This window comes from Pinus tabuliformis, chromosome 6, assembly GCF_031772625.1.
Source record: "Pinus tabuliformis cultivar Carrire ecotype Pingquan chromosome 6, CPIR1, whole genome shotgun sequence".
Taxonomy (NCBI): Eukaryota; Viridiplantae; Streptophyta; class Pinopsida; order Pinales; family Pinaceae; genus Pinus; species Pinus tabuliformis.
The window spans coordinates 740845233-740861595 of NC_142292.1; positions in this window are offsets into that span (position 1 = coordinate 740845233).

A 16363-nucleotide genomic window follows, 5' to 3' on the forward strand; every position below is an offset into this window, starting at 1 on the left:
ATATACAAACATGTAGGAGAAACTCAAATAGTTTTATTGATATAACAAGAAGATCCAAGAGGAGATGCAACCAAGTGAGTCCCGATCCAGCATCTACCTCCCAGCAAAGGAATCCCTTCTTCACCTCCAACAAAGCATAAATCACCCAATGCACTAATCTCAATCTCAAACCAACAACAATTCTCTGCAAAGTACAAAATTCCAGCCTCTGGATCTCTGGGATGAGGGATCCATATATAGATGTAAGTAGAGAGGATGAGTCAGCTTATGTTTTGACTTGTGGCTTCTCTCTTTTAGTTCTTGCTTCCACTTGGAGACTAAGAGCCTCTTACTCATCAATGGTTGAATTCAGTGAGGCAAGTGTCATTGGAGAAGATTCTGGAAGCTTCCATTGTCTCTCCACCTCGTTGAATGACTCTACCACTTGTCATTTCCCGCTCAGCGCACCTGGGTAGTGCATTCAAGTGCGTTGCAATGCACCTAGCCAGTGTATTTGGGTGCTTTGCAACGCAGCCAGCTAGTGGAGCATCTGAATTGATCCTGATTTGACTAGTTCTGAGTAGTTTCTGGTAGAGAACTTCTGGGAGAAGCTGTCATTGGTTGACCTTGTTCCTTTAGGGGCAGGAACAAAACTTTTAGGGACTTTGGATCCCTTGGATTATGGACATTTCATGCTTAGAGTTGTAAGGCACAAAAATGTCTATAACAGTTGCCCCCTAAAGTATGAGGCCGTTTATCGGGTGAAATGCTTTATTAGGAGGATTCGAAGTTCATTCAATGCTGGGAGGAGACCTGTAATAAGATACAATACAATACATTATTTTTCATAATTTTTTCATGATCTAGCTGAGGCGGGCATTCCCATGCTCAGCTTTATAAATTCATTTTTATGTACACAGGACAGACAATCGTCTGAAGGTAGACTGATGATTCTGATGAAGTCATCATCCCTTTGGTAGGATGATTATCTGTGCTGCAATGTTGTACATGTCAATGTCTTTATTTTTCCTGAATATATATCGCAGCCCAGATGGATGAAACTAGATCCGGGGTCTTCAATCTCGTCCGATCTTCACTCGAAGTACAAGTCGATCCATGTGAAAAATGTTTTGGAGTCGAACATGGAAAGACATCGCTTGATTACCAGTCGATGATGTAAACTGTTAACAAGCGCGAGAGGAATCACCGATAAGGATGATGACCCTCAAGGTACAGCAGTACAATTCACGTGGTGTGAATAAAGTACTTGGCGTCGAACACCACGCAAAGTCTTTCGGTTGAAGGTCATTGATGTATACCTGTCACCGGAAGTGAGAAACTTGCCATTGAGGCATGCAAGCTTCAAAGTACTGAATGGGGTGTTCCTAGATCAACTTCTTGGATAATGAGCTGATGTCGACAAGAAGCAATCCGTCAAAGGAGGGCCTTAATGAATCCCACATCAATGACATGGAACGGAGCAAATGATTTTGATGGAGGTGAAAACGATCTGATGATATATGGTTCAAGGTGGCGGTCATGAAAGAATGAAGTATAATGTATGGTAGTGGATGGGACATGGGTGACTTCTCTGGATGACTTCTCTTGAACATGTCGGCGACACTTATGTGATGGATCGGTAGCATTTACCCCAAATGTGGATGGTATGGCGAGACCATGGTGATGTGACCGGTGAATGAAACAACCCAACCCAACTCAGGCACGGAGTGGAAGTGTCATGTTCAAGAGCGACTTGCTACCAATAAAGATTCTTTGAGTTTCTTCCCAATCTTTCCCCAGTCATTGCTGACCAGTACCTCTTTATTTTTGTCAAGCTTTAGGAGGATAACATATGCTTGTTCTATAATTTTCCCTTCGGTCAAACCCATCGCTATGTTTTAACGAGCCTAGCGATAGTGAAACTCGTTCTTGTCTACAGACAAGTTTGTCGCTATTAATCTTTTTAACGAGTCTAACGACAAAGATAACTCGGTCCTTTTCATTTTTAGAGAGTCTGAAAAGGTACGTAAAGTTAACTTCGGAGTTCCTTTTTCGTCATCTAATCCCTTAAGTCCGAAAAAGTATAAAACAATACAGAAGGGATGAATTTTCGATAGTTTTAACGAGCCGAACAACACAAGCGCTCGATCTTTTTATGCAATAATCCCTCAGGTCCAAAAAGATTAAAATCTAGAGGAGGGATAGCACTTCCGGTCGCTTTAACGAGCTGGAAGGCCAAAACTCGGCAATGTTTTCATGTTTTACGAGTCAGATGAAAAGAGCTTAAAGAAGACTCGTCTTTTGAGGAACGAGTGATAAAATGGGTAGTAGCTGATTCCAGGTAAGGTTGGAATTTTCAAAGCAGGGCAGTGTCACCAGGATGGCTAGTGAAATCACTCTTCGCAGCTGTTCCTCAAAATGGGTAAACAATCAAATGGAGGTGAATGATCGGCCAATGGAAAAGTGGAGGTGACGGTGCAAACACGACCAAGGCTTTAATGGCTGATAATGTTACATTCATGGTGGTTATTTACCGGAGGGTAGTTCATTTTTTAACGAGCTTAAACGCGGATTGAAACACTTGCTCGGTCTTATGTTTATTTTCTAACGAGCATGAACTATGTGCTAAAACTGCTCGATAATCCAGTCATATGATAAGAATGTCCCATATAAAATGGCAACATTTAGATTTTTGCCCCACATCCTTTCTTTATGCAAGTTATGAAAAGACTAATCCTACGAGTTTAAAGGGTTAGCCTATGGGTTTAAAGGGAGGACCTAAAAATTTAAAAAATAAATAGCCGCCCCTTGCTTGCATTCCAAAAGGTTTGCATGCCCCCAGGTATAAGATATGATTTCAAGGTTACCCCTTCTTTAGTCCGTTAAAACATTTGTTTTACCGAGAGAGGCCTACCTCTTATAGGTTACCAAAGATTGTCTCATTCGCGTTACAAATGAGACACTTCCTCGGCGATGTCTACCGAGATAAACAAAGGTGATTGACTTAGCTCTTTCAACTCACATAACTTTGACAAGAGAATTTTATTCCATAATAACCCCTATCTCAATCACGGACGGGGTACAGACTAGTCATATTCTCCCGTGGAAACCTACCCTATACCCGAAGTTTTCCTGCTGAAGCAGACCAGGACGCATGCCCCCTGGGTTCCAGTCATATCCCTCCGAATTACTCGCGCTCATCGGGAGGATGGACCGTGGGTTGAGACATTTCTTGCGTGAAGAGACCATTTAGGGATGGTATATGACTATTTGCGATGCGTGATCCGGGAAATGAAAGCTGGTCCACGAGCTTGACCACTCTTCCTTCGTGTGGAAAACACATTACTCTAAAGAGTGAGGAGACTATGGCTCCCATGCAATAAATATAGTCTCCTCCAAGGAGTAGGTTATAATCCAAGGGTCCTTGAACGACCATTACGTTCATTTGAACGGTCTTCCCTTTCAATGTTATGGGCACATTGGGGAGAATCCCTAAACGTCGACTGGTTCCTTTATCAAAACCTGTCAGATTTCTCATTTCAGGCAAAAGCGATGGCGAACCAAGCACTTTCCAAGAAGTAGAGGAAAGGATACTCACAGAAGCCCCCTCATCTATGATGGTACCAGCCATGACCATTCTATATATTTGGACGATAATTCGGAATGGTATGCTTGCTGGTAAATGGGGTCTGCCTAGTTGATTCCAGTTGAAGGAGACAACTAGGTTGCTTGGAGGTGGGACCGAGTAAACGGCCGGGTACGGCTCTGACGAACTTCCTTCCTGCGATAAAGGAATGGGTAGGTTGCCCCCGTCTTCGTCGGAGTCTGTGTTGACGAAGAGAATTTGGACAGTGTCATCCTTGTTCTCTCCAGTGACTGTGTCATTCGAAGATAAAACCTCTGAAGGCAAGACCGGGTCAACTGCCGCCTCGACCTTTTGACTTTCTTCGGGTATGGATTCAGCTGGTTAATCTTCAACGACAGGTGCTTCAGCTGACCACTTGAGCGGGCCAGCTGGATTCTCAACTAACGAAGGACTTGGCAAGAGTTTTTTATATACAGGAGGAAGTCGTAACGGTGAAACCGGATGATCATCCAAAACTCTTTTAGCTTCGTCTAAGAAGGGACAACAGTGGATGGCATGATCGCCTTCGCACAACCTACAGGGAGATCTAGCTCTCCCTTTTTGTCCTGGGACTTCACTTTCGCTAGTTGACGGTGTGCTTTCAACATGGCCATCAGACGTTGACGACACCGGATTGTGCAAACGGGGAGACCAATCCCTTAGTATCCGAGGGATGCAAGGGAAATCTCTGTGAAAGTGGTCTCCCTTGCAAATGACACACGGCGATTTAGGCCTGGTCAGTGCAGTGTGTGGATTTTTGTTAGACGACACTCATTTGCCCCCATTCGCTTTTGGCTCCTTCTTCTTTTTCTATTTCTTCTTCTTTTCCTTCTTCTCCTTAGGAACTTGAATTTTGGCTTTGCCAGCCCCATCAAGCGAAGAGGAAGGAGGAGAGGAAGAATTAGAGGAAGTAGAAGGTTGGTGGGTAACTCTGGACTGGTCTAACTGCTGATTCGATTGCTCAGGAATAGTGGTGTTCTGAACAACATTGGTTGAGAAGAGCCAGACTGGCAAGCCAATTGTCAGTCCTGGAAGTGACAATGTGGCCATATGGGGTGCACCAACATCTCCCCAAGAGGAGAAGGGACTAGGATTTCCACCAAGGGGAATTCCTTGGTTGGTAGACTCCATTTTCTCAACCTAAGATCAACGTAGGAAAAGGGTATGAATATTCCCTTTAAAATAAATTTTACGATGCTTGGACACAACTTGTTTTTTCAATTTTAAAGAGTCGAGAAAAAAGAAAAGATGACTCTAGTCTCCTTCGATTTTTAATGAGCCTGAAGTGACAAGTGCTCAGGTGGACCTTTTCCGTTAAGGAGTCTGAAAAGGAACAAAAGGGACTACTCTGGAGATCTAGGTAGAGGGAGTACCAAACCAATCGCAAAACTGCAGAATACTTTTTACGGTACGGCAGTCAATCTTCCCGAATGTTGTGTTTGGTGCATTGCGATCAGTAGGGCGGCCGACACGGCTTCCTATGGATAAAAGGTTTTAAGCCTATAGGGGTCTCCCAATATATACTCGACGGTACGTGGGAGCACAATCCGTACTGGCACTTATCGTCTCACAGTGGAGGAATCACCCAACCATCAGTGAGGACAACAGTTACCAGGATTTATGACGTCGAAACACGTCTCTAGCCTAGACCTCTATGTTGTGCGTTAAGTTCCAATGCGTTGTTAGATTCACTCAATTTATTTTAAGTTGATCTTTCTTAGAAGTTTGCCTTTTTGGATCACCACGAGATGTAGATATAATTCCTAAATGCAATCTAAAGGTGATAAGCAAGCTTTTATCTCTTTTCAACAATGAAAATCCTAGCTACAAGGGGAAAAAAAAGACACAATCTTTTCTCAAAGAGCAAAGAGCACACTGTAGATGCACTTTTCCTAAATCAAACCATACAAACTATCAATATGCAAATGCACAAATGCATGTATCTGTTTTCACTTTCTTAATATTGATGCCTAAAAAGAAAGTTGATGTACAAATTTGAATTTGCTTTCAAGTGAAAAACACAAACAAGCTTCTTTTTCGAAATCAAAAAGGTAGAGAAGATTACAACACTTTATGATCTTGAAATAAACACTCGTTTCGACACTAGAAAGAGACAAATTCAAACCAAAGCAAAAGTAAAAAGTATAATCAATTGTCAACAGCAAAGGAACTTTTTCCTAAGATCAAAATCGACACTCACGACAGATCTAAATCTAAGGACGACAGTATGACTATTTTACTTTTCAATGGAAAACTGTAAATGATGTAACAAATACACAAAGAACACCTACAGTCTTTTTGTACAAAGGAGGCAGAATTAAGGTAGAGAAAAGGGGTTTTCAGATAGGTACACACACTAATAACAGGCTGCAAAAATCAGAGATCAAACTGGACAAAATGAAGCAAAGAACCTCAGCTGCACAGGGCAAAGGCTGATCAGCACACCTGTTGCACAGAGAAACTGAATTGCAGCGCAGGTAGCCCTCTCGGGACCTGCGTTGAAATGTAGAACCTCTTCACAGAGACTGCGCTGGGGCAGAAACGAGACTTCATCCAGGTTCTGGGTCACGGTTTGCAGTTTAATCTATGGTTTTTGGCCGAGTAAAAGCAATCAGTAAGGTGCAATTAGAGGGATGATTTAAAGGAGGACTAAGAGCTATCACAAAGGTTAATTAGAGCATTTTTGGATCAGCCGTTCAAATCATAAACAAATCCAGTGAGAGGATTGAAGCAGCAACTACTTTGCATTTGATAATGGAAAATGCAGTTCGATTGCTACTTCTGTGTTTATGAAGCAAACAACAAAAGAAACACAAATAAAGTAACTAGACACGATCCCCAGTGGAGTCGCCATTTTGTTGTTGGGAAAAGTATCTACTCAGAATGCCCCTATCCCACTCTAAGGTGTGACAGTGCCTTAGCAACAAACAAGGAAAACTACTTTCGTATTCTTCTTTATGAAATATAAACGAAGAGGAAGGATTAACTAACCTGTGTCTTGCACTAGTTTGTCGATCCAATCGCTCTCCTCTTTGACGGCTTCTAGCTACCTGCTCCTTCACTTGCCCAGCTTCACCAAGTTCCTGCAAGATCACGGAAGAGGAAAACTACACAAAGATATTGATTTACATTCATAACTAGCTTAGGATCAGATTTAAGCTAAACATGCAAATATAACAAAGCATCATTGATATACAAACATGTAGGAGAAACTCAAATAGTTTTATTGATATAACAAGAAGATCTAGGAGGAGATACAACCAAGTGAGTCCCGATCCAGCATCTACCCCCCAGCAAAGGAATCCTTTCTTCACCTCCAGCAAAGCATAAATCACCCAATGCACTAATCTCAATCTCAAACCAACAACAATTCTCTGCAAAGTACAAAATTCCAGCCTTTGGATCTCTGGAATGAGGGATCCATATATAGATGTAAGCAGAGAGGATGAGTCAGCTTATGTTTTGACTTGTGGCTTCTCTCTGTCAGTTCTTTCTTCCACTTGGAGACTGAGAGCCTCTTACTCATCACTGGTCGAATTCAGTGAGGCAAGTGTCAATGGAGAAGATTCTGGAAGCTTCCATTGTCTCTCCACCTCGTTGAATGACTCTACCACTTGTCATTTCCCGCTCAGTTCACCTGGGTAGTGCATTCAAGTGCGTTGCAACGCACCTAGCCAGTGTATTTGGGTGCTTTGCAATGCAGCCAGCTAGTGGAGCATCTGAATTGATCCTGATTTGACTAGTTCTGAGTAGTTTCTGGTAGAGAACTTCTGGGAGAAGCTGTCATTGGTTGACCTTGTTCCTTTAGGGGTAGGAACAACACTTTTAGGGACTTTGGATCCCTTGGATTATGGACATTTCATGCTTAGAGCTATAAGGCACAAAAATGTCTATAACAAAAGCTTATGCATTAATCACAGCATCTGTAAATGAAGAGGTGAGTTGCCATATTTTGTCATATTCAACTGCCTTTGAAGCCTTACAAAAGCTGAAAGAACTCTATGACTCACATTTTGCACTTGAAGTTGTTCAGCTCATGATTAAACTCTTCACTCTTAAAGTGAAAAATAATGATCTTCTTGCTCTTGCATCTGAAGTAAAGTCCATAATGCATGATATCAATTCCACTAAGGTTGAGCTGGATATCCCTCTTATTGCTTTTCTCAAGGCACTCTATCCTACTTACTCCAATTATCTTGAGTCTTTGCAAGAAAATGGAAATCTCAAAGATATAACCTTTGACTCTCTTGTGAAAAAGTTTGCTGAAAGAGAGAAAGCTTTTGGAAAGAAGACAGCCCCTGGATCTTCTAAAGAGACTATGTGCCTTGCTCATAAAGAAAAGCATCCTGCTCAAGATTCTACAAGAGGAAGAGGTGGACGAAGAGGAAGAGGAAGATATTTCAGAGGCAGGGGGTAGACATACTCAAGAAGAAAAGGCAGATCTGCACTGCATTCACTGCAAAAGAAATGGATCACATGATGCCTCTACATGCAAGATACCATGGGACAAAATTGAGCAGAAAAGAAGCCAACAGAAAGGTAAAACTGATGATAAAGACAAAGGTAAAGCACCTGAATCCGCTCACTATATTGAGGCACAATGTAACATTGGAGTAAATGAAGATTCGTTTAATGCTTCACTTGCTTCTTCGAAAAATGATTGGTTACTTGATTCAGGAGCAACCTGTCTGTTATAGACATTTTTGTGCCTTACAGCTCTAAGCATGAAATGTCCATAAACCAAGGGATCCTAAGTCCCTAAAAGTGTTGTTCCAACCCCTAGAGGAACAAGGTCAACAAATTACAGCTTCTCCCAGAAGTTCTCCACCAGAAACTGCTCAGAAACAGTCAAATCAGGATCATTTCATCTACTCCACTAGCTAGCTGCATTGCATAGCACCCCAATACACTAGCTAGGTGCGTTGCAACGCACCTAAATGCACTACCAGGGTGCGCTGAGCAGGAAATGATAAATGGCAGTGTCATTCCGCGAGGTGGACAGACAATGGAAGCTTCCAGAATCTTCCCCAATGACACTTGCCTCACCGAGTTCGACCAAGGATGAGTAAGAGGCTCTCAGTCTCCAAGTGGAAGCAAGAACTGACAGAGAGAAGCCACTAGTCAAATCATAAGCTGACTCATCCTCTTTTCATACATCTATATATGGATCCCTCATCCCAGAGATCCGGAGGCTGGAATTTTGTACATTGCAGAGAATTACTGTTGGTTTTGAGATAGAGATCAGAGTATTGGGTGATTTATGCTTTGTTGGAGGTGAAGAGGGGATTCCTTTGCTGGGGGGTTGATGCTGGATCAGGAATCATCGGTTGTAACTCCTCCTAGATCTTCTTGTTATATCAATAAAACTATTTGAGTTTCTCCTACATGCTTGTGTATCAATGATGTTTTGTTATATTTGCATGTTTAGCTTAAATCTAATCCTAAGCTATTTATGAATATAAATCCATGTCTTTGTGTAGTTTTCCTCTTCTGTGATCTTGCAGGAACTTGGTGAAGCTGGGAAAGTAAGGAAGCAGGTAGCTGGAAGCTGTCAAAGAGGAGAGAGATTGGATCAAAGGACTAGCGCAAGACACAGGTTGGTTCATCCTATTCCTCTTCGTTTATAGTTCATAAAGAAGAATACGAAAGTAGTTTTCTCTGTTTGTTTCTAAGGTACTGTCACACCTTAGTGGGATAGGGGCGTTTTGAGTAGACACTTTTCCCGTTAACAAAATGGCGACTCCACTGGGGATCGTGTCTAGTTAGTTTGTTTGTGTTTCTCTTGTTGTTTGTTTCATAAACACAGAAGTAGCAATCGAACTGCATTTGCCATTATCAAATGCAAAGTAGATACCTGCTACTTCAATCCATTCACTGGATTTGTTTATGATTTTAATAGCTGATTCACAAATGATCTGATTACCCTTTGTGATAGCTCTTAGACCTCCTTCAAATCCACCCTCTGATTGTGCATTACTGATTGCTTTTACTCGGCCAAAAACCATAGATTAAACTGCAAACCGTGACCCAGAACCCGGATAGAATTCTCGTTTCTGCCCCAGCGCAGGCTCTGTGAAGAGATTCTGCATGTCAACGCAGTTCCCGAGAGGGCTACCTGCGCTGCAATTCAGTTTCTATGTGTAACAGGTGCGCTGATCAGCCTAGCCCTGTGCAGCTGAGGTTCTTTGCTTCATTTTCTTAGTTTTGTCTCTGATTTTGCAGCCTGTGATCAGTGTGTGTCTATTTAAAAACCCCTTTTCTTTTGCCTTAATTCCACCTCCTTTGTACAAAAAGACTGTAGATGTTCTTTGTGTGTTTGTTACATCATTTACAGTTTTCCATTGAAAAAGTAGAATAGTCATACTGTCGTCCTTGGATTTAGATCTGTCGTAAGTGTCGATTTTGATCTTAGGAGAAAGTTTATTTGCTGTTGACAGTCGATTATGCTTTTACTTTTGCCTTTGGTTTGAATTTGAGACTTTCTAGTATCGAAACGAGTGTTTATTTCAAAATCATAAAGTGTCGTAATCTTCTCTACCTTTTGATTTCGAAAAGAAGCTTGTTTGTGTTTGTCACTTGAAAGAAAATTCAGATTTGTACATCAACTTTCTTTTTAGGCATCAATATTAAGAAAGTGAAAACAAATACATGCATATGTGCATTTGCATATTGATAGTCTGTTTGGCTTGATTTATGAAAAGTGCATTTACAGTGTGCTCTTTGCTCTTTGAGAAAAGATTGTGTCTTTCTTTTCCCCTTGTAGCTAGGATTTTCATTGCTGAAAAGAGATAAAAGTTTGCTTATCATCTTTAAATTGCATTTTTAGGAATTACATCTACATCTTGTGGTGATCCCAAAAGGCAAATTTCTAAGAAAGATCAACTTAAAATAAATTGAATGAATCTAACAACGCTTTGGAACTTAACGCACAACATTTAGAGGTCTAGTCTAGAGACGTATTTCGGCATCGTAAAGCCTGGTAATTGTTGTCCTCATTGATGGTTGAGTGATTCCTCCACTTTGAGACGATAAGTGCCAGTACGGACTTGTGCTCCCACGTACCGTCAAGTATATATTGGGAGACCCCTATAGGCTTAAAACCTTTTATCCATAGGAAGCCGTGTCGGCCGCCCTACTGATCGCAATGCACCAAACACAACATTTGGGAAGATTGACTGCCGTACCGTAAAAAGTATTCTGCAGTTTTGCGATTGGTTTGGTACTCCCTCTACCTAGATCTCCAGAGCAGTCCCTTTCATTCATTTTCAGACTCCTTAACGGAAAAGGTCCATCTGAGCACTTGTCACTTCAGGCTCATTAAAAATCAAAGGAGACTAGAGTCATCTTTTGTTTTTTCTCGACTCTTTAAAATTGAAAAAACAAGTTGTGTCAAAGCGTCTTAAAATTTATTTTAAACGGAATATTCATACCCTTTTCCTATGTTGATCTTAGGTTGAGAAAATGGAGTCTACCAACCAAGGAATTCCCCTTGGTGGAAATCCTAGTCCCTTCTCCTCTTGGGGAGATGTTGGTGCACCCCATATGGCCACATTGTCGCTTCCAGGACTGACAATTGGCTTTCCGGTATGGCTCTTCTCAACCAATGTCGTTCATAACACCACTATTCCTGAACAATCGAATCAGCAATTAGACGAGTCTAGAGTTGCCCACCAACCTTCTACTTCCTCTAATTCTTCCTCTCCCCCTTCCTCTTCGCTTGATGGGGCTGGCAAAGCCAAAAGTCAAGTTCCTAAGGAGAAGAAGGAGAAGAAGAAGAAAGAGAAGAAGAAGAAGGAGCCAAAGGCGAATGGGGGAAAACGAGTGTCGTCTAATGAAAATCCACACACTGCACCGACCAGTCCTAAATCGCCATGTGTCATTTGAAAAGGAGACCACTTTCACAGAGATTGTCCTTGCATCCCTCGGATACTAAGGGACTAGTCTCCTCGTTTGCACAATCCGGTGTCATCAACCTCTGATGGTCATGTTGAAAGCACACCGTCAACTAGCGAAAGTGAAGCCCCAGGACAAAAAGGGAAAGCTAGATTTCCTTGTAAACTGTGCGAAGGCAATCATGCCATCCACCGTTGTCCCTTCTTAGACGAAGCGAAAAGAGTTTTGGATGATCGTCCGGTTTCACCGTTACGACTTCCTCCTGGATATAAAAAACTCTTTCCGAGTCTGTCGCTAGTTGAGAATCCAGCTGGCCCGCTCAAGTGGTCGGCTGAAGCGCCTATCATCGAAGATAAACCATCTGAATCCATACCAGACGAAAGTCAAAGGGCCGAGGCGGCAGTTGACCCGGTCTTGCCTTCAGAGGTTTTATCTTCGGATGATACAGTCACTGAAGAGAATAAGGATGACACCGTCCAAATTCTCTTCATCAACACAGACTCCGATGAACATGGGGGCAATCTACCCATTCCCTTACCGCAGGAGGGAAGTTCGTCAGAGCCATACCCGGCCATCTACTCGGTCCCACCTCCAAGCAACCTAGTTGTCTCCTTCTACTGGAATCAACTAGACAGACCCCGTTTACCAGCAAGCATACCATTCCGAATTATCGTTCAAATATATAGAATGGTCATGGCTGGTACCATCATAGATGAGGGGGCTTCTTTGAGTATCATTTCCTCTATTGCATGGAAAATGCTTGGCTCGCCATCGCTGTTGCCTAAGATGAGAAATCTGACAGGCTTTGATAAAGGAACCAGTCGACCTTTAGGGATCCTTCCCAATGTGCCCATAACATTGAGAGGGAAGACAATTCAAATGAATGTAATGGTAGTTCAAGGACCCTTGGATTATAACCTACTCCTTGGACGAGACTATATTTATTGCATGGGAGCCATCGTCTCCTCACTCTTTAGAGTAATGTGTTTTCCGCACGAAGGAAGAGTGGTCAAGCTCGTGGACCAGCTTTCATTTCCCGGATCACACATAGCAAATAGTCATATACCATCCCTAAATGGTCTCTTCACGAAAGAAATGTCTCAATCTCCAGTCCGTCCTCTCGATGAGCGTGAGTAATTCGGAGGGATATGACTGAAACCCAGGGGGCATGCGTCCTGGTCTGCTTCGGCAGGAAAACTTCGGGTATAGGGTAGGTTTCCGTGGGAGAATATGACTAGTTTGTACCCCGTCCATGATTGGAAGAGGGGTTATTCTAGAACAAGATTCTCTTGTCAAAGTTATGTAAGTGGCGAGCACCGTCACTCACCTTTGTTTATCTTGGTAGACATCGCCGAAGAAGTGTTTTGTTGGCACCACTAATAGAACAATCTTTGGGTGACCTGTAAGAGGTAGGCCTCTCCCGGTAAAACAAATGTTTTATTTGACTAAAGAAGGGGTAACCTTGAAACCATACTTTATACCTGGGGGCATGCAAACCTTTTGGAGTGCAAGCGAGGGGCGGCTATTTATTTTTTAATTTTTTAAGACCTCTAACCCTTTAAACTCGTAGGATTAGTCGTCACCTAACTTGCATAAAGAAAGGATGTGGGGCAAAAATCTAAAAGTTGTCATTTTATATGAGACATTCTTATCATATGACTGGATTAATCGAGCAGTTTTAGCACATAGTTCAAGCTCGTTAAAAAATAAACATAAGACATGAGCAAATGTTTCCACCCGCGTTTAAGCTCGTTAAAAAATGAACTATTCCCCGGTAAATAACCACCGTGAATGAAGTATTTCAGCCATTAAAGCCTTGGTCGTGTTTGCACCGTCACCTCCACTTTTCATTTGGCCGATCATTCACATCCATTTGATTGTTTACCCATTTTGAGGAACAGCTGCGAAGAGTAATTTCACTAGCCATCCTTGTGACACTGCCATGATTGGAAAATACCAACCCTTACCTGGAATCAGCTGCTACCCTTTTTATCACTCGTTCCTCAAAAGACGAGTCTTCTTCAAGCTCTTTTCAACTGACTCGTAAAATATGAAAAGATTGCCGAGTTTTGGCCTTCCAGCTCGTTAAAGCGACCGGAAGTGTTATCCCTCTTCTAGATTTTAATCTTTTTGGACCTGAGGGATTATTGCACAAAAAGATTGAGCGCTTGTTTCGTTCGGCTCGTTAAAACTATCGAAAATTCATCCCTTCTGTATTGTTTTATACTTTTTTGGACTTAAGGGATTAGATGACGAAAAAGGAATTTTGGAGTTACCTTTACATACCTTTTCAGACTCTCTAAAAATGAAAAGGACCAAGTTATCTTTGTCGTTAAACTCGTTAAAAAGATTAATAGCAACAAACTTGTCTTTAGACGAGAACGAGTTTCACTATCGCTAGGCTCGTTAAAACATAGCGATGGGTTTGCCCGAAGGGCAAATTATAGAACAAGCATATGTTATCCTCCTCAAGCTTGACAAAAATAAAGAGGTATTGGTCAGCAATGACTGGGGAAAAATTGGAAAGAAACTCAAAGAATCTTTATTGGTAGCAAGTCGCTCTTGAACATGACACTTCCACTCCATGCCTGAGTCGGGTTGGGTTGTTTCATTCACCGGTAACATAACCATGGTCACGCCATACCATCCACATTTGGGGTAAATGCTACCAATCCATCACATAAGTGTCGCCGACATGTTCAAGAGAATTCATCCAGAGAAGTCATCCGTGTCCCATCCACTACCATACATTACACTTCATTCTTTCATGACCACCTTCCTGAACCATATATCATCAGATCGTTTTCACCTCCATCAAAATCATTTGCTCCGTTCCGTGTCATTGATGTGGGATTCATTAGGGCCCTCCTTTGATGGATCGCTTCTTGTCAACTCCAGCTCATTATCCAAGAAGTTGATCTAGGAACACCCCCTTCAGTACTTTGAAGCTTGCATACCTCAATGGCAAGTTTCTCACTTCCAGCGACAGGTGTACATCAATGACCTTCAACCGAAAGATTTTGCGTGGTGTTCGACGCCAAGTGCTTTATTCACACCACATGAATTGTACTGCAGTACCTTGAGGGTCATCATCATTATCGATGATTCCTCTCGCGCTTGTTAACAGTTTACATCATTGACTGGTAATCAAGCGATGTCTTTCCATGTTCGACTTCAAAACATTTCCCAAATGGATCAACTTGTACTACGAGTGAAGATCGGACGAGATTGAAGACCCTGGATCTAGTTTCATCCATCCGGGCTGCGATATATATTCAGGAAAATAAAGACATTGAAATGTACAGCATTGCAGCACAGATAATCATCCTACCAAAAGGGATGATGGCTCTATCAGAATCATCAATCTACCATCAGACGATTGTCTGTCCTATGTACATGAAAATGAATTTATAAAGCTGAGCATGGGAATGCCCGCCTCAGCTAGATCATGAAAACAATATGAAGATAATGTATTGTATTGTATCTTATCACAGGTCTCCTCCCAGCATTGAAAGAACTTCAGATCCTCCTAATAAAGTATTTCACCCGATAAACGGCCTCATACTTTAGGGGGCAACTGTTATAGACATTTTTGTGCCTTACAGCTCTAAGCATGAAATGTCCATAAACCAAGGGATCCTAAGTCCCTAAAAGTGTTGTTCCGACCCCTAGAGGAACAAGGTCAACAAATTACAGCTTCTCCCAGAAGTTCTCCACCAGAAACTGCTCAGAAACAGTGAAATCAGGATCATTTCAGCTGCTCCACTAGCTAGCTGCGTTGCATAGCACCCCAGTACACTAGCTAGGTGCATTGCAACGCACCTAAATGCACTACCAGGGTGCGCTGAGCGGGAAATGACAAATGGTAGTGTCATTCCGCGAGGTGGACAGACAATGGAAGCTTCCAGAATCTTCCCCAATGACACTTGCCTCACCGAGTTCGACCAAGGATGAGTAAGAGGCTCTCAGTCTCCAAGTGGAAGCAAGAACTGACAAAGATAAGCCACTAGTCAAATCATAAGCTGACTCATCCTCTTTGCATACATCTATATATGGATCCCTCATCCCAGAGATCCGGAGGCTGGAATTTTGTACATTGCAGAGAATTGCTGTTGGTTTTGAGATAGAGATCAGAGTATTGGGTGATTTATGCTTTGTTGGAGGTGAAGAGGGGATTCCTTTGCTAGGGGGTTGATGCTAGATCAGGAATCATCGGTTGTAACTCCTCCTAGATCTTCTTGTTATATCAATAAAACTATTTGAGTTTCTCCTACATGCTTGTGTATCAATGATGTTTTGTTATATTTGCATGTTTAGCTTAAATCTGATCCTAAGCTATTTATTATAATATAAATCCATGTCTTTGTGTAGTTTTCCTCTTCTGTGATCTTGTAGGAACTTGGTGAAGCTGGGCAAGTAAGGAAGCAGGTAGCTGGAAGCTGTCAAAGAGGAGAGAGATTGGATCAAAGGACTAGCGCAAAACACAGGTTGGTTCATCCTATTCCTCTTCGTTTATAGTTCATAAAGAAGAATACGAAAGTAGTTTTATCTATTTGTTTCTAAGGCATTGTCACACCTTAGTGGGATAGGGGCGTTCTGTGTAGACACTTTTCCCGTTAACACTGTCACATGACTCATAGAAAAGATTTTTTTGAGGATTTCACTGACAATGTTGATGGAGCAGTATACTTTTCAGATCAGTCAAAAATCAAGCCATCAGGGCTTGGCACAATCAAGTTTAAACTGCCTGGTCTTCCAGACTTTCTTCTAGATCATGTTCTATATCTCCCACAGCTCAAGAGAAACTTGTTGTCCTTGGTCCACATCCACCAACAAGTCACTCCATTCATATGTTTGATGGCAAGC